The sequence below is a fragment of the Emydura macquarii genome, unplaced genomic scaffold, assembly GCF_026122565.2.
Source record: "Emydura macquarii macquarii isolate MOO-44397 ecotype Brisbane River unplaced genomic scaffold, CSIRO-AGI_Emac_v2 contig_67, whole genome shotgun sequence".
Lineage (NCBI taxonomy): Eukaryota > Metazoa > Chordata > Testudines > Chelidae > Emydura > Emydura macquarii.
Genome location: NW_027130204.1, coordinates 739,621 through 766,733, shown reverse-complemented (window position 1 = coordinate 766,733; position 27,113 = coordinate 739,621). Strand labels below are relative to the sequence as shown.

At 46.5% G+C, this 27,113-nt stretch overlaps 2 protein-coding genes across 2 annotated transcripts in view; one reads left to right on the top strand and one right to left on the bottom strand.

Annotated features, from left to right (window-relative positions):
• GBF1 (golgi brefeldin A resistant guanine nucleotide exchange factor 1) overlaps window positions 1-13,524 on the bottom strand; it is a 203,083-nt gene extending 189,559 nt beyond the window's left edge. The window contains exon 1 of the mRNA XM_067536418.1: window positions 12,507-13,524. The gene's annotated coding sequence lies outside the window, so the exon portion shown is untranslated. The remainder of the gene's footprint in view (window positions 1-12,506) is intronic.
• Window positions 8,823-27,113, top strand: part of PITX3 (paired like homeodomain 3) — a 40,889-nt gene continuing 22,598 nt past the window's right edge. Inside the window, exon 1 of the mRNA XM_067536596.1 lies at window positions 8,823-8,984. The gene's annotated coding sequence lies outside the window, so the exon portion shown is untranslated. The remainder of the gene's footprint in view (window positions 8,985-27,113) is intronic.

Below are 27,113 nucleotides of genomic sequence, written 5' to 3'. Positions count from 1 at the left end.
GTACCCTGGCCCAGAGATCTTGCTGTTTAAGCCAAGACAACAGGTGATCAGATTAACAAGCAGGCTGGGGTGGGGGAAAAAACAGGATGTGCAACATTTAGCCAGTCAAGAGCAGTAAGCACAGCTGCCATATTTTGGATGAAGAAACAAAGTTTTTGGAGAAGGTTTTGGGAAAAGATGCAGCAAGACCCTGAAGCATGGGCCTTTCCTAGTTAGCTAAGCCCTGAACTAAAGGTGGCTACAACTTCTCTCTATTAGGTGGCCAAAGAGAACCTTCCTTCTCTCCACAAAGGCTGATTGCAATGCCCTTCCATGACTTAACCAGTAGGGGCACTCAGGGGACTGGGTCACTATTTCCTTCTCAGCGCAAATGCATCAACCCTCATAAAACCTCCTGAGTATTGCCTGCCTGAGAATCAGAGGGAGAATTTAAGATCCCTTGAAAATGTACATAGGACACAATTACCCCACTTTTAAGAACACTCCAGTTCTGGCACCCCGTAGGCAGAGTGCCCTCTTTACAGGGGTATACCACCCGTTCAAGGGACAGTCCAAAGCTTGCAACCAAAACAGCAATCATGGAGACCTGTCCTGCGGTGGTGCTGGTCTATAGAAACAGGAAATGGCAGCTGATCAGGGTTGGGACTAGAAATTACGCTGACTGTTACAGGTTGCTAGTCTGACCTGTGCCCTGGAGACTGTAATTTTCTGATTATAAAGTTGGTTGCTCTGATGCAAGGTTTTGAGGCAAGGGCCTTATAGTTTGATTTAAGTGGCTCCACCCATAACTTTATGCTCAAGAGAAAGGCAGAAAGCCTGCCCACCTTCTAGAACAATAAGAGCAATCAAAGCTTCTGATACCGTCTCTCACAGTATTCTTATCAGTAAGTTAAGGAAGTATGGGTTGGATGAATGGACTATAAAATGGATAGAGAACTGGCTAGAGCATAGGGCTCAACGAGTAGTGATCAATGGCTCCATGTCTAGCTGGCAGCCGGTCACAAGCGGAGTGCCCCAGGGGTCGGTCCTGGGGCCGGTTTTGTTCAACATCTTCATCAATGATCTGGAGGATGGGGTAGATTGCACCCTCCGCAAGTTTACAGATGACACTAAGATAGGGGGAGTGGTAGATACCCTGGAAGGTAGGGATAGGATACAGAAGGAACTAAACAAACTGGAGGATTGGGCCAAAAGAAATCTGATGAGGTTCAACAAGGTCAAGTGCAGAGTCCTCCACTTAGGACGGAAGAATCCCATGCACAGCTACAGACTGGGGACCGACGAGCTAGGCAGCAGTTCTGCAGAAAAGGACCTGGGGGTAACAGTGGATAAGAAGCTGGATATGAGTCAGCAGTGTGCCCTGGTTGCCAAGAAGGCTAATAGCATATTGGGCTGCATTAGGAGGAGCATTGCCAGCAGATAACGGGAAGTGATTATTCCCCTCTATTCGGCATTGGTGAGGCCGCATTTGGAGTATTGTGTCCAGTTTTGGGCCCCCCACTACAACAAGGATGTGGAGAAATTAGAGAGAGTCCAGCGGAGGGCAACAAAAATGATTAGGGGGTTGGAGCACAAGACTAATGACGAGAGGCTGAAGGAACTAGGCTTGTTCAGTCTACAGAAGAGAAGAATGAGGGGGGATTTGATAGCAGCCTTTAACTACCTGAAAGGGGGTTCCAAGGAGGATGGAGCTAGGCTGTTCTCAGTGGTGGCAGATGACAAAACAAGGAGCAACGGTCTCAAATTGCAGGGGGGAGGTCTAGGTTGGACATTAGGAAAAAGTTTGTCAGTAGGAGGGTGGTGAAGCACTGGAATGGGTTACCTAGGGAGGCGGTGGAATCTCCATCTTTAGAGGTTTTTAAGCTGCGGCTTGACAAAACCCTCGCTGGGATTATTTAGCTGAGGTTAGTCCTGCTCTGAGCAAGGGGTTGGACTAGATGACCTCCTGAGGTCCCTTCCAACTCTATGATTCTAACTAGGCAGTCTGCTGGCTGGAGTGAGTTTGGAGGCCTTCTTAAAGTAGACTTTGGTTGTTTTTTGAATAGTTTGGTTTTGGCCTCTCCATTCTTGCCTTTTGTACACTTCCTCAGTCCGGACAGTGATGAGTCTATTTTGAAAACTTGCAGAGCTACAAGTTTCAGGCCATCAGTGGTAACTGCCACCAGCAAGAACATCGTTTCAAGAAGGATAGAATAAGAGGCATTATCCTGTAGTGGCTTGAACATACAGGGATTCCTAATCCTGACACTGAAATCGGTTCTTTCTGTGGCCTTGAGCAAGTCACATAGCTTCTCTGTGCCTCAATTTTCTCATCTGTAAAACAGGTATTAGAAAACTGACCTGCCACAGAGGAGTTGCAAAGATTAGGTAATTAGTAGAAGACACAGGATCAAATGTTGGCCCCTGGCTCCTTCCCTTTTGCACTGCTCCAGAGCATAAAGGGGACAGAAAGATGTTTCGAAGAGGTAGTTGTGGATTTCACCCAGCCATATGTGAATTCCCAGTTGACACCGCCAGCTTGGCCAGTTTTGTGCCACCCACTCCTGGTGCTATCCAACCCCAGTGAAGGGGACATAGTAGGGATGTGGCAGGAGCATGCTGGACTCTGTGGTTTTGGCTAGAAGTTTCCAACCATCACAAGCTAGCTTGAGCCTCCAGGATCATGGGGTAGAACCTGGAAATCCCTCAGACCCCTAATTCCTGCAGATGGAAGGAGCAGAGCTCAGATGCATATGACACTGTGTCTTGTAAACTGCAAAGTTATTATTTATAGAAGCTTGTCACGGAACCTGAAACTGAGCCAGCCAGGAACCATCAGCATGCACCCAAATGCATCTCAGTGTGTTGATACAGAACAAACATTTCAACGTGCTTTGCATTTCTTCTTGCACTGGCGGGAGAGAAAAACATTAACATGATGCAGCACCACAGTGTCTGGCTAGAAGAACGTTCACACACAATTCAGCGCAGCATTACCCAGACTGAAAAGCCTTCAGACACAACCCAGCATTACACGCTCCTGATCTGACATCATGCTGATACGGTAGTGCCGCATCTGGACAGACAAGTTCTTCAGTACAGCTCAGCACCACCCTACCAGGACCAAGTGAACACAGTGGCAATATGGTACTGCCCTGCCTGGACCAAGGAACACTGACATGACACCGCATCATTCTACTCAAACCTGTGAGCATGCAGATGGGACCGCTCTGACAGACCAAAGAGTGTGCAAATGCAAAAGTGACACACAGCCATGGACAGGCCAGTTCCTTTAAAAGTATCCCCTGAACCTGAATTTTCAGAGCATAACACCTGGTTCTTATAAAGCAGCACTATTAAATCAAGGCAGAGAGGATTAGAAGGTACGTGAATGCCTCTGACTCCTATTACTATCAAGGCTGGATTCTACTCCCGGAACAACTTCTGTTCTGTATGTTCTCCTTAAACCAACAAGCAGCATATAGAAAGGCAGCCCTAAGGAAAGCAACCACACTGAACAAAGCATCCCTAGATTTTGCCCAGCAACCTAGTTAATTCAGTCACTGCCCCTGGACTTCATCTCATCTTAGACATCTGAGCTGCTGATCCATCACCCTGACTCCATGATGAGCTTCAGGCAGAGGTAGGCCATGTGATTGTACAATGCAGCCCACTGCCGCTGCTCTTCAGTAGGGAGGTGCAGCCTCTGGACACAGCATGTTCCAAACTGCCAGGCTGTGAGAGGTCTTTGCTTTGATCAAGATGGAGAACTCCACGGAGCACATCCCTACTGTTAGATGACTGACAGCTGCCATAATGGCCCTCATTTGGGCCAACTTTCCCACCAGCTGCTCTCTTGCTTACTTACATCCCTGCTCCAAATCCATATAAGATGCCTCCAAGACTTTGTTAGTAATGTTTACTAGACCCAAAATTTGCAGCCAGACATCTCTGATATTGTAGCCTGCATTGCTGGACAGGACCGGCTTTGCAAGTTCCATTACCCTTGGCAAACAAGCAAATGTCCAGCCCACAGTCACCCATACAAAGAGTTATTGAATATTCTGCTGCCTCAATTGGCTGTTATACTGCTTGTGTGGAAGAGCCAGCCAGATTGATAGACATTTACACATGGTCAAGGCATGACTCAGCAGTGGCACTATTTAGAGGTGCCACTGTATTTTGCCATTCAGGATGAGCTATGCACGATCTTTGGCAGCAAGGCAGTGAGGAGAACCAATGATGACTAACCAGATCCAGGGTTTGAATAGTATACAGTACAGACTATAGTGTATAGGCACTTAGTTCGGTTTCACTTTCTAGCAATACTAATCTGAATTGACACCAAGAAGGAATCACTCCTTGTCCATCCACAGGCGGATTGACACCGGAGAATGTCTTCACTCAGGGCAGCAATGCACATGGTAAGAAAGACATCATATGACATTCTCAGAGTGTGAGTAGTGTGCACACATTCCCAAACTACAAGGAAGATAGCTGTCCTTGATGCGGTACGCTACATGAAATAAGGAACTGATATGAGTAGCAACTTCATAATGCAACTATCACTAAGAACATCTTGACCAGAAAAGTCATTGCTCAATAAACACTGGCTACAGGGAATTAATGAAAAGTGCAGTCTCCTGAAGAAAGTGAAGTATTGGACACAGAAACACTATGGCATGCTATACAGTCGGGGAGATCTTGAACTTGGACCCATAACCTTCCCTTGAAAACTGTTCAGATATCCCCAAGAGAAAGTCACACACTTCCCTAAGGTGTCAAGAGGTAGCTAGAGAAAAGGCAGCAAACTGAATCATAGAATCATAGAAGATTGGAGTTGGAAGAGACCTCAGGAAGTCATCTAGTCCCACCCCCTGCTCAAAGCAGGACTAACCTCAGCTAAATCATCCCAGCCAGGGCTTTGTCAAGCTGGGCCTTAAAAACCTCTAGGGATGGAGATTCCACCACCTCCCTAGATAACCCATTCCAGTGCTTCACCACCCTCCTAGGGAAAAATCTTTTCCTAATAACCAACCTAGACCTCCCCCACTGCAACTTGAGACCATTGCTCCTTATTCTGTCATCTTCTACCATTGAGAACAACCTATCTCCATCCTCCCTGGAACCCCCTTTTAGGTAGTTGAAAGCTGCTATCAAATCCCCCCCCCATTCTTCTCTTTTGCAGACTACACAAAGCTAGTTCCCTCAGCCTGTCCTCATAAGTCTTGTGCTCCAGCCCCTCAATCATTTTTGTTGCCCTTTGCTGGACTCTCTCCAACTTGTCCACATCCTTTTTGTAGTGGGGGGAACCAAAACTGGACACCATACTCCAAATGTGGCATCACCAATGCCGAATAGAGGGGAATAGAGCTGTATATGGGAGCCTCTCTTCAAGGTACTCACAGAACACCAACCGTTGTAGCATCAAGAAACAAACTAAATCCACACACCCTTATTCTAAGGAGAGCAAGCAACATCTATTTCTGAAATATGAGAATGCTCAATTATTGAATATGATGATGATATCGTGTCTCTTGAGCCCTGAGTGATTCCTTCCAGGCCTTTCCTCTGCCCCAGAGACATGTTTGGTTATAGTCAGAGGGATGCTGTAGTGAGAATGATGTGCTCGCATTTTCAGGGGAAGTTACTATTCAATAAAGAAGTGGTCATGCTCTGAGAAAATGAAGTTTTGCTTAGGTCCAAAGTCATTCCCTTCCCTTTTCTCTCTCTGCTTTTCATCTTGCTGCTGAGAGGTGGGCTAGCTCCACTGTGATTTTAGTTTGCTTTTGCTTTAATTGTATTTGTATAAAATAATAATAGCTGTCTCCTGATCTCAGGTGAATCCGTTGTCCTCCTCTCTGGTAGTGAACTGTAGGAAGACAAGATGATAGCTAAGAAGTCTTGGCACAAAGCAGCAAAAGCTGCTAGTACAGGGTATTTTCAAATCAGTGGCTAAGGGCAGACCATGATAAATCCTAGAGAGACTCTTAGAGGGTGAGTCCTTCAGTTACTGGGTGTTTGGCTCTTAGATTCTTAGCTCAGGTCAGGATCATCTAAACCAGCAGTTCGCAAATTATGGTTCATGGAGCACCTGCTAGTACTATAGTCCATGGGGAACTAGCTCGTGACATGGTGCTGGTTCCTGTTTCCAGCTGCTAATATTAAACAGCTGAAACTACCTTTGTTTCCTTATTACTTTTCAACATAAGCACTTACTGTAGTTGCTGCAGAGATGTTAGGCAATTAGAAATAGTGACTGTGATTGTGGAGAGAGGAAGCACCCACAAAACAGTAAGAATGTGGTCCACACCATGAAAAGGGGAAGGATTAGGTTCAGTTTGCTACCCTTTCCCTCAGAGTTCTCCTTCAGAATTCTGCAGAGGGCAAAAACATTGAACCAGATCTGGTAGTCTTTGCACAGGCAAAGGTCCCGTGGAGGCCTATGGGTGTTTTGCCCAAGAACTAAAAGAGAAAACTAAAAGATTCAGCTCTGATAGCTGAATAGCTTGACAGACAAATCCTTTCCTAAATCAGATAAACCAAAACATGTCTCCTCAGGAAAATGTATGTCTGCACATTTATACCATGTTCAGCACAGCAGTACCTGAGCATCATATAGTTCGTACACCCACCTGCTGGCATCTTCAGAATCCAGAAGATGGTTGAGTCACAAAACAACCTCTGTCCAAGGAGCAAATATGTGTTCACTGAATTATATGCAATCAGGTGTTAGATGGAAGAGACCTATTAAATCTAGTCAGTCCCTGTGCCGGTGCAGGATTTTCCGAGGCTCAGGTTTTATAAAAATCTGGAGTTGAACCAAATTCATCCCTGTTATGACTACTGACTTCAGAATGAATGTGGCCCCAAATCTGATCACAACATGCCAAAGAAACATGCCAAAAAGTCTCAGGTTACCACCTTTTGAGGGGGAAAAAAACCACAGCAGCTTCCAGTGACAGTCAATATTGTGATAAGAAATTATTTTTTTACTGCCCAGCACTGTGTTTGAGAAACATTTTTGTTCATATTACTGAATTTAATCCATAAAGCCTAAATCTTTACAACCTATTTGCTGTAATATGCCTGCTTTTGGCACTCTCATCTTTCCATACATATCTATGTGTCATGTTATGCATTTAACAGGCTCTCTGAATACAGCTCATAAATCACCGAGAGTTAAATTCACTCCCCACATCACTTCCTAATCTCTAAAACATACCAGGGTGAGAGCTAAAGAGTGACCTTTGGCATCATAAATCTCAGGAAAGGCTGACATGGAAGTGACCTCAAGAAAAGCTGAATGCAGAAATAGGTATTCACCATCCAGCGGCATAAGCACCTTCCCCTGGTAAAACCCCTTCCATACAGTAGGCTCCAGTAAAGGGGAGACACCCTAGGCTGGAACATGGCAGTTAAAATTCCAGTCCTGCATATACTTGCACACATGCCCAGTCTGTGCATTTGAGCATCCCACTGAAGTCCGTGGGACTACGCACATACCTAAAATTAAGCATCAGATGTGTGCAAGTATCTGCAGAATTGGGGTTTAACACTGCACAAACCTGTCAGGACAGGGTGTGAAAACAATATGGCATTCAACTAAGGGCCTGCAGTGAATGGAAGTTTTGCCATTTCCATCAATAAGAGAAGAACTGTACTGTAAAACTGCAGGGGGTATTTAGGTTGGCAGAATGTAACTCAATTAGAAAATATCACATGCCCTCTAGGGAAATATGCCATGTAATAACAGTGGAAGTATTACTATGCTATTGACTTCCACTCCGGCTCTTTATTCCAAGCATCCTACCAGTATGCCTGATCAAGCAATTGTTTGATGTATTACATGTGTTCCCTAAACACCTGTGGTTTAGCTGCCCCATCTGTTAAGCAGAGAAAATGCACAATACAAGTGCAAAAGTAGATGAGCTTTCCCTCCCTAGATCTCAAAACACTTTGCAAAACTTGATTGAAGGGAGCATCTAAGAAGGATTTCAGAGAAACCAAACTTTAAACACTGAACTGTGGAAATAAATCATTATAAATTAGATGGCGGCACAGCAGAAAGTTAAAGGGATCAAACTATGGCTCAGAAGAGAATTATTTCTTCCATTTCTTACTAAATCAGCTGAGAAGTGTATTTGAATCCAGGGGATACAATCCTTCCTGTCTTGCCAGCAGATTAAAAACCCCATCAGCATGGTACCTAATGGCTGATCACCAGCATATCCCCAAGACCTCTGTTCCCATGTGGGCCCAGCAGAACACAAGATGGCCGCACCTCTGCAAAGTCAGCTGGCTAACCCGCGGGGCCTTGCCTTCCCCGGTGACAGTGCAACTGGAGGGAAACAGCCGCTGCCTTCGGGCACATGGTGCGAGCCCTGTGCCAGCTGGAGGGAAACAGCTGAAGGCCGGGGGAAAGGGAGCCCGGGAATTGGGGGGATGCTCCCTGATTAGTGCTAAGAGGCAGGGACCGGCTGAGCCCGAGGCAATCCCCCCGAAACGTCCCCGAGCTCTACCTCCTGATTCTGCGCTGTATCTCCCACCCCGGGCTAGTCCCCGACATAAACACTCCCTTCAGCTCTAATAGGCGGGGCGGGGCCTAACCACCCCAACAGGCAATTAGATGGGCGGGCCCCGGGAATGCAAATACGCAGCCTGTGATTGGTCCCTGGATGCTGGGGCGGTGCCTGAGGGTTCACAGCTGGACGGGAGGGGCAGGTACCGGGGCTGGGCTGCGCAGCTGGAAATAGGGCGGGCTGAGAGCGTAGAGCCGGGGAGCAGCTGGCTGGGGGCGCCTGCTGCCTTCCATAAAGTGAATGGCCACAGTGAATAGGAGTCAGTCCGTCGACGGGAATCCACCTCCCTCCATGAGTCACCGGCTAGCGGAGCGCAGGGAGCCAGGGGGGCTTACTGTAGGACAGGAGCGGCGCAGCCCGGCCACCGGCCCCTGCGGTGCCCAGGATTAAGGCCACCCAGAAGAACCAGCATCTGGAAGCGCTGTAAGTGCTCCCTGCCCCTCACCGCCGTGGCGTGCCCCCTCGGGGCCGGCTCCCCGCCGAGAACTCAGATCCCGAAGCCGGCGCTTGGCTGCCTGCAACTTCTGCACAGCTGGCCGGGCGCCACCAGGCCGGGTTCCCCGAGCGTGATCCGCCTGCCCCTCGCGTGCCCTGGTACTCCCAGGGCCCGGTCCTGCCGTCCTCCCTCCGCCCCGGGGACAGCGCAGGATCGGGCCCTGAAATTGCGCTGGACAGTGTGTTCTGTGGACGCGGGTCTTTACGAGCACACGCAGTTTTGGAAACCAGCCGGCCCTAGTGTTAGCCTCGCTTTCTGAGCGGGGTCAGCGCCTTCAGCAGGGATTGCTCCGGCCCGAGGGGCCTCCGGGGAGCTGGTTACTCCGAAGCGCTAGACTATTTTGATCTGTTTATGTCGCTCCGTTTCTCCAGCCTAGCTCGCCTCCCACCGAGCCCGGATTGACTTTCCAGCCCGCCATCTCAGTGTGCGCGGCCGCCCTTTCTAAACTTAGTCCTGTCCCACTGCGCTGGGCGAGACTGGCAGAGCTGTTTAAAGTAGCGGGGCTTTGGATGTAAATAATGCCGCCCGGCTGGGCTAAATCAGCCGATCGCAGAGTCCGGGGGAGAGGGTTTGGGGAGCACGGGCGGGGAGACACCGCCTGGGAAGAGGAAAGCAGCCCGACGGCTTTTGGACAGTAGGATAAATGATATTTATGTAACGAACTAGCGCCTGTTTACAGCAAAGCGACCTCCCTGCAGTTAGTTCCCAGCTCCGGGAGGAGGGGAGGACTGGCCAGCTCTCCTGTACACCCCCTCCGATGCGAGCTGCATCCTTGCATACCTAGCGACAAATTGATTCACCCCCCTCCCCTCCTCCCGCTTCATTATTTCCCCCGCCTTCCCCGCAATTCTTTCCGTTGAATCCCGCTATTGAGCTGAAGTTGCCACGGTTCCTTTCTTTAAATACAATCCAGAAAGCAGGGAACGAATCCAACACTGAGCAGCGATCGGCCGGGTTTGGTTTAATATTAAAATGTAAGAAGGAAATAAAGAGATCTAAGGCGTGCCTTCCCCGGCCGAAATGCGGGCAACTAAACCAGATTGCAATCCTAGTTCACTGCGATTTGCGTTATTGACAAGAAGTTGCCCGAAGAAACATTTAACAACAAACTCCTCTCCCGGTGTTTCCACCTTCTCCAACACCCAGTTATTCCACCTTTTCCCCGCGTCACATTTTAATTCTCCTCGCATTTCTACATCAAGATTTAACAGGGACTGAAAGCGCCATCAAAGATCTTTTAAAGATACCTGATGGCACTACCGTTTTCCCAAAAAACCTGTATTATTATATGTACATTAGCAACTAGGCGTATTTTAATGAATAGGAGTAAACCTAGCTATATAATATCAAATTTTACACCGTATACACTTGCGCTAAAGATGCGCTATTTTCTAATGCTAAATTACTTCTAGATATGCACTATATATAGGTATAGTACCCATCAGTTCATCTTAGGAGTGTTTATATTTGCTTCGTAGAATACATATTAATAAATAGCGTGTATACAGAACAATTGTGATCAATTTGTTCAATAATCAATTATCTTATTTGTTCTGTATACACGCTATTTACTAATAGGCATATACGATAGCATTTTCTTATTATTTCATACGGTCTGTCTGTATTGTACTAACAAGGAAATAGGGTGTGTATATAATATAGTATAGTATCAATTACGGGATAACAGAATTCGATCCCGTGTATTAGTTGTCTGTATCTACTCATCACAAGAAAACAGTGTCTGTAATACAGTATGAATTATAGGGCACAAAAAGTGAATTCGGCGTGTATTGTAGTATATTCTGCTGCTAATCACAAGGAAATAGTGCATAGATAATGTATAGAAAACAGGCTGTTACTACACCATGGACTAGCTGTAGCGTGGCAACAATGGAAAAAGCGAGCTACATTTACTCGAGTTAATTTTCACGCAACGAATATTTTGTAGACTCCCTCCAGCGGGGCCTCGGGTTTAAACGTTCGTTGCCCGGTTCCGAGCGCACCAGCGCTGTCTGGTCACGCCGGCGCAGTTCTCCCTACGTCCTGCCCACAGGTCCCCAAGGCTAGCCCGGCCCTTTCGGGGCGCAGAGTCTGCGCCGCGCCGGATCCCAGGCCAGACAACCAGCAGATAAAATATTCGCAGCCGATTGTGCCGAGTGAGTGCAGCGGGTGGCCTTCTAGAGTTGTATTCGGTTCCTGCAGTGGGGACCCTTTAAGAGAGGCTGCCCGCTCCGGCCTTCCCCTCGCCGGGGAGGGGAGCGGTTAGCTCTCCCTTCTGTGCAGCTGTCGGGCCGGAGGTCCCCAGGGCTGGCTGTGAGAAGCTTTGCCTTGGTTCGCCGCTTTGCTCTGGGGCCCGGCCGGGGCTGTCACACCTGCCAGCCCCCCACTCCCTCTGCAGGAAGCGGAACCGCCCCCCCCGCCCCGACCTGCTCTTTGACATCGCTGGGGTTCCCGAAACCAGCGTCTCTCCGGACAGGCCAGCAGCCAGGAAGAAACCAGCGCTCTTGCACCCCGCCATGCGCCCCTCAACCAAGGCCGGGCCCAGACCAGTACCCTGCCTGCGTGTGGGTCTTGGGCACCTGGCTCATCCTCAGGGTCCGGGGGCACAAGCGCGCCCCCCACCACCCAGGGCGACCCCAGGAAGAGCAGTGGTTCTTTCCCGGGCCAGGCCCTGAGCTGCCCGGGAGCCTCTGGTGAGGAGCTGTTTGAGGGGAAGGGATGGCGCAGGCTGAAGCTGCCATTTACCCTCCCCGCAGCCCCAGCCGGGACAGGGCGCCCGGGCCCGTGTGTTCCAGCCTCCCTCGAATGGAACCGAGCCGAGGCGCTGGTCTGGGCCCCCCGGCGCCAGCCAGAGACCAGGGCCCTTTGCCCGCAGGCTGGTCCCGAGATAGGGCGAGCCCCGCAGAGACAGCGGGGAGGCTTGGCAGGGCCCCTGGGCCCTGGTTGCAGCCCGGAGCCGGTCTTCCGGGCGCGAGGCTGGTTCCCGGCAGGGAGAGAGCGCAGGAGAGCGGCGCGCTGCGCACTCTCTGCCTGGACCCGGGCCGGGGCAGCCGGGCTGCCTCCAGGGCAAATTCCCCCCTTAGAAGCAGCCGTTTACCCTGCCTGGGAAGGGGACCCGTCTGCCCCTCGCTCTCGGCTGCCAAACCAGGGCCAGCGCGCTGGATCGGGGCCTCTCCTGCAGCCAACTTCTCCCCCAGCGAAGAGCGCTCCGGGGCAGCCTACTGGGATGCGGCGAGCTCGGCCTGGATTCTCCCTTCTGCCGCCCGCGCGGGAAGTCAGCGGGGCCGATCCCTGAACGCCGCGTTTGCCCGGTCAAACCCCCGGCCAAGGGAGAGGTAGAAATACCCGGAATGGACCCGATCCGGCTGGCGGGGAGCAAGTAATAAAAGCCCAGCTAGCTGCAGCTAGGGAGCTACATTTCCCCCGCCCCCAGAGACCGCTGCACTCACGTTCGGCCCCAGTCCTCCCAGCCTTTGCCTCTGCTGGGTCCCGCGGCCCCTTAGACCGCGGAGCTGGCTGGCTGCTTCTCGCTCCAGCCTCAGGGGGAGGGTTCCCTTGCACAGGTTTGGGATCCCAGGTGGGGGACCTTTCCTAAAATTGCAGCTACGTGACCGTGAAAAACCCTCCCCTTTCTAGCCAGCTCTTTATTGTAAAACGCAGCTTCTGATGTTCTTGGGCAGGCCCAGCGCTAACCCCGCAGGTGTAATTGGTTTGTGTGTATAGGGATAACCACAAACTCTTTCAGGACGGCGCTACTCTAATTAATATACCACCGCGCACAGCTCAATAGGGGGCCAGGTCTCCACCTGCAGGAGAACTAGAAAGAATACATTGCATGAGGCGGAAGCTCAACGATTTGAATTTAGCAGTGGCCAGTTGCACAGACAAACCCTAGTTCGCTGTCTGCCAAAGGTGTTGTCCACACACAGTTGCACCATCTAACTCCATGGCTTTAGACACAATGAGTCAGACTGGTGTCCCCCCATAAGGTGACACCCTTAAATGGGGTTGTGTGCCTTCTCTCAATGTAGCATAAATGGGCACTGATTTAGCTAAAGCAGTACAGTTTATGATGAGCAAAGACCAAACCACACAGTGCCTGGGGAGGAACCGTTAACTTTGTTGTTAATCTCTTGGCAGAGGTAGCTCATAGGTTTCTTTAGGGCGGACCAGCTCCAAGCATGTAGTCTATAGCTAGACCATGCCCTCAGGGGTTCATGATTCCCATGCTTTCATGAAATGCCCTGATCTAGATTAAAGCAGCAAGCTGCTGAGGTGAAGTTGGACCCTCTCCTGGCAAGGGTAGCTGGTACTGAGGGTGCTAGAGACTTTGGAGGGCTGGCTTGCAGCTCCTTTAGCACTCCTGTTGTGGGAAAAGTGCTGGGTTGCAAAGTGGTTAGCCAGCTGAAATCCATTTATCCACAGAACAGGTACCGCTGGGGGGAGGGAAGTCACCAGAATAAGCTATCCACATGCTGTCCTGCCAAATCCCTACTATGACCAGGAGGACCCCCTCAAAGGTTGAGATGGGAGCTATGCCTTCCCAGTACACTGAATCCTTCACCTCTTTCTGTTGCGATGTGCTAACAAGGGGGACTATTGATATAAATGGTGGCGATGTCTGGTTGTGTTGGATATGTGCTCACTGAGAACTGGCCCCACCAACTGCAGCCACCAACCCTCTGTCAGATAGTAAAAGCTTACAAACTTGGGATAAATCTGAGTAAGTGACAAGGCCCTGATTTCCTTTAGCAATTGCCTAAGCCATCCCTAACCCTGCTTCTAAAGAAGAGGGGCCTGGATCCTCAAAGGTATTTAGGTGCCTTCACAGCAGGGCAGAGTTAGATACCTTTGAGGATCCGAGCCAGTGTGTCCTTCACGGATAACAGGCTCCGCTGCTTTTCACAGGATTAACGGGTCTGCACTGAAGACCTTAGAGGAGTTGCAGTCCAGACGCTCCACCTTCTTCACTCAAAGCCCCTTTAAATTCCCAGATCTGATTTATATTCCTATTCAGAGCCAGTGTCTTTTCCTCTGGCAGAGAAATAGTTACAAGGCTCCTTTGATACATATTGCCTTTCTCTAGTCTAGAGGATAATGCAGGTAATCAATAGATCTAAAAACTCTGAATGGATTGCAGCTGTATCAATTAATATTCAGTGCATGGAATCAGGAAAAGTACGAGAAAATGCTCCTGTCTGAGCAGCATCCCAAAAACTTCAGATACGGGGGTGAACCTGGGTACAGAGACTCTGCCAAAAAGAAAGCAAGAGGAACCAGAAATAGGAGCCTGGCCTACCAGCTGAGATGAACATGAGACTTGAGCCCTGACTCCCATGTACAGGATGTCCTCTGGAATGTGAACCTGGGTTGGCAGGGATAGGAGAGAAACCTGGAACATGAGATGAGCTCTGGAGAAACAAAAGGTAAATCTGGCCTATTAGAGTAGGTGAAACAGGGCTGGAACCCTGGTTCGGGAATGGGGCATGATGGAAACGCAGACCTGGTCCAGGGAAACGGTCATGAAAAGGAGACTTGAAGCATAAGGTAGCCTAGAAAAAAAAATGGAGCAGAACTAGGGAGGCTCAATTATTTCCTCCCTTTTTTTTTAAAGAGGAAGATGAAGGCTATTAGTTATTTGGAGATTGATTTGAAAAGGTGCTGAGCGTCCTCCACATCTGTCCTGCACGATGGATGCTGAGAACCCATAGCCCCTTGCAGGAGTGGGCCTTTCCTTTGGAGCCCGTGCAGAGAGGAGACCCGGAGCAGATTATGTGAAGCATTCTGTCACTCCATTCATCTGCTCATGCTCCATGTTTATAAATTGGAGCCAAAGTTAATGCCAAGGCTATTCAGAAAGACTCTCCTTGTCAACACATTGCTGAAATTAGCTGATTTTCTACAAGACTAGAAAGGAGGATTCTGGTGACACCAGGCTACTGTTCGATTTTCCCCTCTTCCTATTTGTGCTCCCCCGCCCCTGCACCCTTGCCCTCCCTCCCGTTTCACCTCTGAATATTAATGCCTCTGGCAGATTGGATAATAATGTGACTGGGAATTGAATGAAGCTGGTTATTAGCTGCTGGACTCCTTGATATATTTAAGGGAGTCCCTGGTCTGTTACTGAAGGATCAACAGTATGAGGGCCAAGAAAAAGGCTGGGGAGTGTCTGGGGGGCAACATGGCTGTTCTCTGGCAAAGGAGTTGTCTGAAATCAACATTTCACTCTGACCTAAGGGAAAGTCTCCAGCAAGGGAATGAATATAATTTAGCCAGAGTAGAGAATTCCTGTTATATCTTCATAGAGGGAACTGTCATTTTGCAGTATGTACAGCAATTAAATATTTTAAAGTTGCTTTTCTGTAGGGAAATAAATGTGTTCTTTTGCCTTGGAGAGACACTGAGAAATGATCCTGTTACTATTAAATTTAAATAGCTTGTGTGCAGGAACACCATTTATAAAATGGTGATAAAGGTACTGACCATCTTTGTAAAGCCCTTTGAGATCTACTGATAAGAGCTCGATATTAATTTGTATTATTATTATGGGAAGCCTTCCCCTCTCTCATAACTGGGTCTGTCAGGAATTGTTTGTTTCCCTGTGTATTTGAATAAAATCACCCAATCCTGCACTTATTGAACCAATAGAAGCTTTGCCACCAGTTTCAATAGGAACAGGATTGGGCACATGCTTTTTTATAAGCATTTGCACTTAGGTGTCTTGCCTTTAATAATAATAATAATGATAATAATAATTAATACTTCCTAGCATCTTTACAGCACTTCATCATCGGTCTCAAAGTGCTTTACAAGAAAGGTCAGTGTCATTATCCCCCATTTGCAGATGGAGAAACTGAGGCACAGAGCAGGGATGTTATTTGCTCAAGGTCACCCAGCAGCCCAGTGGTGGAGCAGGAAATAGAAGCCAGGTCTGCTGAGGCCCAGCCCAAGGCTCCATCCACTGTCACGGAATGTTCTGCAAGCAATTACACTTCACAGATCATCTGTGAAGCAGGCAGGAGTTATCCCCATTTTACAGACGGAGAAGCAGGCAGGGACACTAAGGGTACCTCTGCACTGCAAAAGAGAAACCCAACAAATTCTGCAGGAGTGAGTTTCAGAGCCCAGGACACCTGACTTGGGCTGGAGCCTGGGCTCTATCATTCAGCGATCAGGGTGGGTCTCAGAGCCCAGGCTCCAGCCTGAGTGGAAATGTCTACATTGCTGTTTTTAGCAAATAGTGCAAGCCCTGCACACTTAAGTCCATTTTACCCAGGCTTGGAGACTGGCTGACAAGTTTTTTTGTTTTGTTTTTGCAGTGGAGAGGTATCCTCAGGCAGCAGCAACCATTCATTTTCAGTGCCTAACTTCAGACACTTTGGACCAGATTTTGACATGGAGCCGAGCACTCCATAACTCCCATTGCCCTTGACTGGAATTGTGGGTGCTTACCAGTTAAGAATATTGGACCCTAGATGTCTCAAAGTGGACCCCTAAACTCAGTAGTTATTTGAGACATCCTCAGTTAAAGGGACACCAATTTAAAAACTACATTTGTCTGAAAAAATGTTCCTATGCTTAAGAGCCCAGTAACAAAGATTGGAGAAACATCTCCATTTCAGTTTGTTTTGTGCATTCAGTAGTACTGTGTGTAGTCTTTCATAGTTTCCCCACATTGTTCCATACCGTCAATCCCTTGCATCCATTTGCTGTCCCCTCAAGTCCACGGGGCTTCCCACGAATGGAGGGATCTACCCACCCAGTGCTGCTTGCTAGATTGAGGCCACCGTCAATTTGTTTTCTCTGGTTGGGTCTATCGCACTGCAAGAGGGGATCACAATTTGAAAATAGGAAATGTCACTCCCTGCTGCAGCAGGGGTAGATAACATATTTTGTAAGAATTATTTTAAAAGATCTTTGAATATATGATGCTAAATTATGTAAGCAATTCTTGTATATAATATATAGTCATGGGGAGAATAGAGATTCAGCCACAAATCTAGATTACCTGGTTTTGTGGATTTAAACAATCTGTCAATTTAGAAATCTTATTTTAAATACATTTATTTATTCATTTTACTAAAAAAACCATGGAGTAGAACATTTTAAAAAATGCTTTATTTATTTGTTGCCTTTTTTTCTGTTTGTTTCTGAGCGTGGATAAGGAAAAGCACATGAAATTAATATCCCCTTTGTTCCATCAGTTTTGTTTTTGGGTTTTCCATTTGGCCTTGCAGATACGAGAGGGACATTTGTATTTGTTTAATTTGCTGTTAAAATAATTTCATGGCTCATTTCTATGGGGGTCTGAGGTTTTGTATAAGGTTGGCTTTGATTCTGATGCAACTGAAGTTAATAGCAAAAAGTCCATTTTACAAAACCTAAATTTTGGATCAAATTTGAGTCACCATTGTGGGTTTAAGTTGGATTCACAGGGCCACCTAATACTCCAGTGTACAGAAGGCACACTAAGGCCAAGGGAAATTTTAGGTGCAAGATAAAGGGCTGTATATGCATTTGATGTCAAGTTTAAAAGGGTTCTGTGTATTAATTTTTTGTTGGCAGGTTTAAATGAGCGTATTATAAAAAAAACCCTCTGACTCCTATTTGAACGTTCAGCGTGTTGGTTCAGATGTCTGTTAACACTAAAACAAACCCATACCAGTGAATGAAAGGTATAAATCCTTAGGAATCTGTACTCAGTGCCACTAAGTTGTGTGTTACATTAGATGGCAAGCAATTACACTTCTTGATTTTGATGAAGCCAAGATATTTCACAGTGCAACCATTTCAGTTCCAGAAGTAGGAGGAATCATTGAATTGTTTAAACTAATGGGGACATAACCAAAACTTTCCATTTGCCAGAGTTTATTTAACGATTTTGAAAGGATTTTCCTAGGGACAATAATTGTATGACAAATTAATTATGGACCTTACCCTGTATTTCTTACCCACCCAAAATTCCACACTTCCAAGGCTCAACTGTGTGATGCAATGTCTGACAGAAACCCAAAATGAAGAACAAAAACATTATTAATGCAAGATACTTACAATCATGTACAGTTAATTTGTAATGTAATGAAGTATTATAAGCTTAGTGTCATGATTATTTCTGATGTTAATTCATAACAATATACAAGAGGGTCAGCAAATGTGCATGTGGAATGCAGTTAGCTTTTGGGCTATAATCAAGGATATTTGAGAGTAGGCTGCAGAGGGAGGACTGAGTGCATTCAGTACACGGGATTAGGCCCTATATTAATATATTGTAGTAGGTGCTCACTAGTTATTGGTAGATTTTAGTTATCCCCTCTCTTCCCCACCATCTATAAACACTTAACTATCTTTTGGCACAGTTACAATGCAAGATATCAGCCAGCCAGTGGACCCAATCCTGCAAACCTTCTGGGCACTGATCTCCCAAGCTGGAGGGCTGTTCAGAGGAATTAGAGAATCAGCTGACAAGGAAGCACCTCCCCACTACAAACAATAACCTACACACACACACTGCCCCCCTCAAGCAATGCCTAGATAAACAGATTGACCTTCAGGGCATGTTGCAAGGTCCATAAACGCCAGCTCTGTGGGATTGAGGAGTGGGGGAAGCAAATTCTAGCATAGATTACTGAGATGCCCTTTCCCTAGCCATACAAATCTAGGGACAGAATACACTCCGGCTGACAATCTGCTTTTCTCCATTGTACTATGCTCTGAGATCTGCTTGTTTTATTCTCAGGCAATCTGTGCTATGTAATGGATTTATTGCTGGACTTTTTTTTTTTTTTTTTTTTTTTTTAAGTATGAAAAACTTGAGAAAAATCCTCAGGAAATCTTGTTGCCAGACGCAATTGACACTAAACCCCTCCTGTGTTGTGGGTTTGCACTTTAAGAATATACATCTCCTTCAAAGCAAACCAGCCTCTTGTGCAATCTTGTGATAACCAATGTAGTCTCTGTTGAGGAGAAGGGTACACAACTCCACTGGCATTCTCAATGTTCTCACTCCACTTAACAGTGATTTTGGGGGGGAAGTCAGCTCAACCCCAAACCAAAATTCCATTGGGCTGCCCTGGTCTTTGCCGATGTTCATCACAAAATAAAAGTTTATGATCAAGTTAAAAGCCCCCCCTGGCCTCTCTCAAAAAAAGATGTATTACAGAAATGCTGACAGATTGTAAAATAAATCAGCTCTGCAGAAGCTAGAGATAGGGAGGAGGCATTATATACAAATTACGTGGCTCATTGTTTCTTTCCTTTAGTTTCCTAATTATAAGGACCCTGTATGTCTTCAGTAATGTCTGAGTCAGATACTGTCTTCCATCTGCATACAAAGCCCAGTGTCATCAGCTGAAGTTGCATGGCTGGAGCTAGGGTAATATACATCTTGGCTTGGCTACAGTTTTGGTACCACTATCAGTCAGTTGGTTGAGAAACTCAATTTACAGGCAGACACCTTTATAGCAATTTAACTGCATCCATGCTAAGAACTGGCCTGATTTGATTATTTCAGGATAAAAATCACATTACTAATCAAAACAGTGTTAGTGCCAAAAAAACCCCAACCCCCCCCAAAACAAAAAACCAAATCTGTTTAGTCCAGGTCTAAATCTTCAGTCAGTATAAGGCCCTAAATCTTCATTCCATGAGTGGAAGAGACTGTTCTTGTGCATTTCATTCACTTGAGTATAGGTTGTTGATCTTAGGTTGTCGGAGGAGAAAGGGCTTGAACAGATGCTGGTGTTTGGCTCTGGTTTCTCTGCATGGGTCTGAGTGCAATCTTCATTTCTGACTGCTGCCTCTACCTCAACAAGGGTGTCAGTGTTTCTTGTACATGTTTAGCTTCTTCAGTGCAGTTCCTACCATGTAGATATAGGCCTGGTCCAGAGGCTCTACATGGGAGTAACATCTTGGAAATCAATAGGATTACTCCTATGAATGAGGGCTGCAGGACCAGATGAGGCATCAGTGCATAATACTATAGGTACGTATAGATTAGAAAAACACTGAATCTCTCTCCATCTTACCAGCTCATTTGTTCAAGATTTTCTTCAGATAGGATTTCTAGGTAAATAAGCTTGTTCCTCCCAACCAAAATGTGTGATTCATTCTTCTTAAACTCTTCTGTAGCACCTATTGCCTTATGCCTAGTCTACTCTAAAAGTATTTTGATACCAGTATTTTGATAGTATTAGCGATACCAGTATACCATATTGGCCAAGCGCTCCCGCTGCCCCTCCAAATGAAATAAGCACATTTTGCTGATATAAAAATACATCCATGCTAGGGGTTTTTGCAAACACTGCTTTGCTGGTCAGGGATCACACCTCTTTACACCCCTGCAACAAAACTATCCTGGCAAAAGTTTGTAGCATAGATCAGGCCTAAGTATCCAAGTTACCACACAGGAGAGTTGTCTGTCATACCAAGATCTGCAGTGGGCTTTGTGGATTCTTAAAAGTCTACAGCAAAATGTAACATTAGGTCAGGAAAGAAGCAGGGAAGCCAGGTTTCTGGTTGCTGTTTAGTAAGTGCTTTCTTTACATGTTGTAATTACATTTCCTGCTTTGGTTGAGTTAACTCCCCTTGATGCTTTTTAACAACAGAATTAAAGAGTTCTATTATTACTACTTTGCAAACTGCTTTGGGATATCCCAACTAAGAAACATGCTGTATTCCCTCTCTATTCTACTCTCCCCTAAAAGAAGAGATTCTTTTAGACCCAATACAATTTCATTTCAACGGAGCAGTCACTGTCTGTCCCTTGGGACGTGAGATAATCAGTTTCAGCGGAAGCATATAAAACATCATTCCATCCCTTTTGGGGTGAATGCTCCATTATATATGGGACACTAAGCCCTGGTCTACACTTACCTCGCGATTCGAGGTTTGCGTAACTCACGTTGTCTGCTCTGCTTCCCTTCTGCGCGCTGTCTACACTGCGCTGCGCTAACAGGAACAGTGTTCCCCTTGATGCAGCGCTACGATTCTTGAGGGGGTGGTTTTACTCAGTTGACTTCCTGATTGATTGAGCGGCTCTATACTGACCGCTCAATCGTTCCAGAAAGATTGATCTGGCGGCAGCAAATTTGCCGCCATAAGTATAGGCATGGCCTGAGTCACAGTTCTTCCCTTGGGGCACACAATACAGACCATCAAATAAGCCTAGAGGACACTGAATTCCCTGATAATTCTTTGCCGGGAACAAATTGACATGAGGCTGCCAATCCTTGGAACATTTCCACTGTAACCGTTAGATAGCACCACAATATGTCAATGATGTATTCAACCTCTGTTGTCCTAGACCAAGATTTAAATGATTACCCTCTTCCCCAATGCCACACCCATTACTACAGGCAAGAAGTAAAAGCTTGGCCATCTCTTGAGCTGCCTACGGCATGGGGACTATATATTCAACAATGCATCAGTCAATATCTGCTATACTGTGCATTTCCCTGCTACCTCTTATCTGAGGACCTGAAAGCACGGACATGAATTTAGCCTCAGCGCCCCTGCCAGGGAGGTCAGGATGATTAGCATCATTTTAGAGACAGGAAATGGAGGTCCAGAAGAGTTTAGCGACTCACCAACTCAGAGACAGGGCTTCTCGATCCCAGGGCAAGTGATCAGAGAGCTTCTAGCAGAAGCTAGTGGGATGTTCATGAGTCAAACGTGGCTGGAAAGTCAGCTGGTCCTTCTGTCTCCTGAAGGCTGAACGTTGCCTTTGCCAGGGGTTAATATGGCACTTTGTTTCCAGTGACAAACCAGTGTTACGGGAATGGCCGCACATGGGAGGGAACCAGTTGTCCCACTCTCTAAGCAGGCAGTTAAAAAAAAACAAAAAAAAAACTATGGCAGCAAATGTCCGGAGACACCAAGGGTTTTGGCAGGCCCCACTGAGGGCAGAAAGTGTCACAAGGCCACCAAAAGTGTCGTCTCAGTGTGCCTGAGTTCATGGGGTAGTGCCAAGTTGCAGTTGGGAGCACAAGAGCTAAAGCAAGAAAAAGTTTATTATAAACAGTGACTTAGTCTGAGCGGGGGGGAGGGGAGCCATTTAATATTGCGTGCGCCTGCACACACAGCTCGCCCGGCCAGCACTACACACAGCCGCACAGAGGAAGGCATATTCTCCTCCTGTCCTGTAATGGATTTGTACTCTGGGTAACTGGTTTGCTGCTGCTGTTTATCTTCCAGTGATTAATGGTCCGCCTCTGTTCCTGTTGCCATTCCATTAAGATTAGAAACTCAGGGAAGTTGCACTGAGCACTTTTGCAGCAGCAGATCCTGCTCTTCCCTTCGTCTGATTCCTCCAGTCCTGACAAAATTGGGAGATGAGCCCCATGCAGGAGGCTAGCGCCCCTATGTCCCTACTGGCCTTTTTTAGCTGGAGTGTCACTATAAAGAGACCACAGCCTGAACCACCTTTGAATGAGCTCACGTTACTGGGCCAAGGGTGCAATGGCACTTTAAACCCAGGCTCACTGAGCACCACACGCCTGGCTGGCATAGCCCCCAGCCGCTGAATCTGGATACCCAAGTGCTAATCCTGGATTGGCCAGGCAGGAACCTCAGTTCCCCTGCACACCTTCCGCCTATTCCCCTCTGACTTGCCGGAACAGGAAGGGGGAACTGTTCTGCCATAAGCCAGCCTCTCTCAGGGCCCAAAGTGAAGAGAAACACATTGTCCTCGTGAAACTGTGCAATTAAATAAACCTCAATGTTTATTGCTGCTAAAAATAAATCTGCCCGCAGGAGGGAGGTGAACAGGAGTGCAAGGGGAATAGGGACTTGTAGGAGAGAGAGGAAAACTAATCAACTAAACTCCAGCAGGAGAAAAGCCATTTCCAGCCGCCTGATTTCTTGGATGGATGGAGCAGAAGTTAGAGAGAGTCTTTCCTTAGAAAACCTAATGTAATAATTCAACCACACCTTAATCTCAGACGATAACTAGAGGTGGAGTTGTCTCCTCTGCCAGTTTATAATATGACATCTATAGAACACTTTTCAGCCTGAAGGTTGATCCTAAAAGTTTATACAGACAGTGTATCAGGTCAGTACTGAAACATAGCCACTTTGGTGGTGAGTCACAGCACCTATCTAATAGCACCAAGCAACCAGATAGTAATTTAAAGGTACAAGGTTGTCTATCCGAAGGCTGCCTAGCTTGGTAGTGTGAAAAGTTTTTTATTATCTGATGATAGTTAAGGGACCTATGTGACATGAGCTTGGCGATCTCAAGCCAGTTCTTCGTGGATAGCTGTCCACACTGCATAAACCACCACTATAATTAGCACTAGCTGGCTTCCATGTCAACTACTAAATTTCAGCCAAGAAGCCATGGTGTACATACCATTGGGTGACCAAGCAGCACTAGGAATTAGGAAAAAGCCATTTTTTTTTAACAAACAGAGCTTGGGCTCACCATTTGTTTGCTCTGGAGTGGAACCCTTCGAGAAGAACGAATGATCCTCTTTCCAAACTAATTTAGCCAGAGTAGGATAGTTTTTCCCTCAAAACTAGAAAAGGGGGTAAAATATGAAGGCAGAAAAGAAGAAACCTTGCCAGAAAACTAGACAGTACATATGTGGTACACAACACATTTACTCCTCTCCTAGAATGGGGGAAGGAAGGCCTGCCCTTCAACTGCCTTGTAAAGCATGCTGGAAAAGGAAGAGGAAGAGTTGGAAGTCCTCTACAATGGAGGCATTTCTGTATTATTTAGAAGAACAGGAGGAGGTGCTGTCAAAAGGCCCATGGAAGAGGAAAAGCTGGGATGTACCTGGGTAGCAATTTGAAGAAAAAAGCCTATTGAGTACCGATTTTAGGAATCTGTATCTCTGAGCTTTCTGGCTCACTTGACTATATGTAAGTAGACATGTCTGCTAGAGCATTTTAAGATCTAGGGTGTTTGTTATACTTTCTATTCTTCTTTATCGTACGGCTGCTATAATGCGTAGGGTGTCTTGGCCCATCCCTTGATAGTGACTCAGACTGATCTTTCTCATCTCACCCTTTGTAGCACTCCTTCCACAGCATGGCGGAGCCTCACTGGTGAAGGTGTTGCTATCGCTTGTGCTTGTATTGGGAGTCTTGTCATGCTATTTTTTTTCTTAAAGACCCAGCTTCTGGAGTCATATGAGATTGTGAGAGCCTTAGCTTTCCTTTTAAAGACGTAAGCTTTTTGTTGTGGAGAGAAGCTCGTAAATATAACGAGGGTATCCTAAACCTCAACTTTTTTTTTAAATCAATCTTATCATGAGTTAAGCCCCAAATTTGAAAGCTTGGGAGTGACCCTATGGAAGCAGTGCTTGAAGAACACCTGCTACTGCCCGTGTTGTACCTGTCTTAGATTGCTTGAGAACTTTTGTCTCCAGGACTGAAAAGCTATCACACTCCACTGGTTTTAGAGCCGAACACAAATAAAGCAATACATATATAACCAAACAGTGTGCAGTAACTCTGCATGTTACCTTGGGGAAGGGACTGTAGTTTGTCTAATTAAAAAACGGAGGAAACATATACTTGTTCTTTGCTCTCTGCTCTGTAAGGGCTACAGCACCAATCGCTCTGAAGGAGCCTAGATTTCCTATTACTACTGCAGTAGCTACCTTAAAGCTGTGGTTCTTGAGCTTTGCCATGCTGGACCCCCTCACAATTTAGCAATACAGGCAGGTTAGAGGGCTCACGGCTCCCTGGGTTGAGAACTCTTGCCTTAAAACTGACTGACTACCTTTACAACACAGCGATATTTCAAATGTAACCATGGGGTAGCAGAAAAAGTTGACTTCAATGGTAAAAAACTTTCCTTAAGGACAGATAAATAACAAGATAAAAATCCAGTCAGGCTGTGTAGTGTTGCTCAGATATTCTTTGCTCGGTGTGTTCCTTCTTTGTGTAAAATCTGCACCTAAGATGAAAGCCACCCTGATCTGCCTAAAGCTCAAGTAATTAAACTTTCTGTGAGTGTATGGGCTTGAAACAGTGGCCACGTCTCCTCTCTACCAGTTGCCCGAGATGATGTTGGGAAAGCTGCATCAGTGTAGATACTTATGGTGTGCCACTCACCCCATCACAGATCCTTTCTGCAGTGTGCCCCCACGTTTGCTTCACCACAGTCTGCCCATGGTGGAGTTTCAGTGGTCTGAAGGACCAAGACCTTTCACTGTCTCCCCATACAAGAGTAGAAAAACTCATCCATCTCTTAAACTCCACTAAGCTTCAAATAAATTTAATCAGTGGCTTTAAAGACAGTTCTAGCTAAACGGTTTTTAACTTGATTCAGTAATAGATGGAGTCAAACTGTGTTGGAATCAAACTGTGTTGGAACCTCTTTTTAAAACCGGTTCTAGTCTAGTTCCCTATCTAGTTCAAAGCATGGTTTTTAATATGGTTAAAAAAGTTTATGCTGTGTCCATACTGCTGGTTTAACCTTATTTACACCATTAGTCTGAATTAGTTTATAAAAGAACGTGCTTTTTGAACCATGGGGATTCTCTGCCTTACATGGTGGCATTACTCACCACCATGCAAAGTGCCTGTAAAATGCCCCTCTTCTGGTCTGGTACAGTTCACATCCCAGGTGGCATAGGTGTAAATGATGACACAAGATGCAAGAGGAGAGAATGAAGTCTCAGTGCAAACAGGACCCTATATCGAATGAAAATGTACTTTAGCTGCAGACAGGCAGGAGTAAGAATTCCTCCTTAAATCTGGTTCAGTGCAGAGTCAAGCCCTAGAAGAGAGGAAATTGTGCTTGACAGATGCAATCATATGCAAATGGCTGTAGAAGAGGGGAAATTATCATCTACAAACATTGGGCAGAAATTCCATCTGCCGCCTCCTCAGGAAGGGCTCTTAATAAATTCTGAGACAGCAAAGTGACACACATCTTAATCAAGACTTAATCCAAGGAATTAATTCACTGTGCGTTTCTGCATAATTCCAGGAGTAATGCTAAAAGCCATGGCAATAGCAGCAGCAGATGGACTCCCTCCAACTCCATGCAAAGGTATTAAAGAAAACACAGCCCCTGTCACATCACTTCATGTACATACACATAGTAAAAAGCAACAGGGCTGTGCCCTGCTGCTGCCAGGAGCTTATGCAGTCTGCAGACATCAAAGGCTGCGTGTGCAATGCGGTGGAAATGGGAACCAGCTTCAGAACAAATGAGGCACTCCTGCCACTCCCTCCCTGGATAGGGGATCGGAAGCCTGCAGCAAGACAAATGACTGGAAAATGGGCACGGGGGCAACTGTGTCCATTCTTGAAAACACAGGCTTTACAAAGTGAGCAGGGAAACAAGGGAGGGTTGACTCAGACCAGCATCAAGATACATTTGTCAGAGCTCTGGGGGCTTTTTGAACTGAGAGAATGACTAAATTAGTACATAGGAGAGTGGATAAGTCATCCATGGTTTTAAAATCAAAATCTGTCATAGGAGCAATCTAATAATAGGCATCAGAATTAAGATGACCCCTGCCCTTCCACTCCTGGTGGTTCTCACAGCACATCACACACACTAAAGGCACTCGGCACTGGCCTGTACTCACTCCCTATTAAATTCAACAGGAGTTCTTCCATTAACTTTAGTCAGGGCAGAACTAGGCAAATACTGAGTGCTTTTGAAAATCCTGCCCCAAGTACTTATCATCCAACCCCAGTGAGACAGAGGAGATAACTGGTTATCCTTACAGATATAAACGTGAGTAGCCCACCCAGGGCCCTGGATTAGAAATTGCAACTCCTAATCTACTGAATTTTGGGAATGTAGAAGATGTTTCCAAACTGGGACGCAAATGTCACAACTGACCCCATCTCTGCACGTGCAAATCCAAAACTCTGGGTCTGAACAGTCCCAGACTCAAAGGTTTGAAATCTGGCTCTGGATCTCAATTTACTGTCTCAGCCTAGCTGCTGTTAAATTTTAGTGGGGCTCCCTGACTCTAGAATGGGAAGAGTTAGCACTAGTAAAGGTCACTTGTGAAATCAGTGTGCGCTATTCACTCTTAATGAAATGAGAGTGAGTCAACAGAAAACACGGGACATGCGCACTTGGA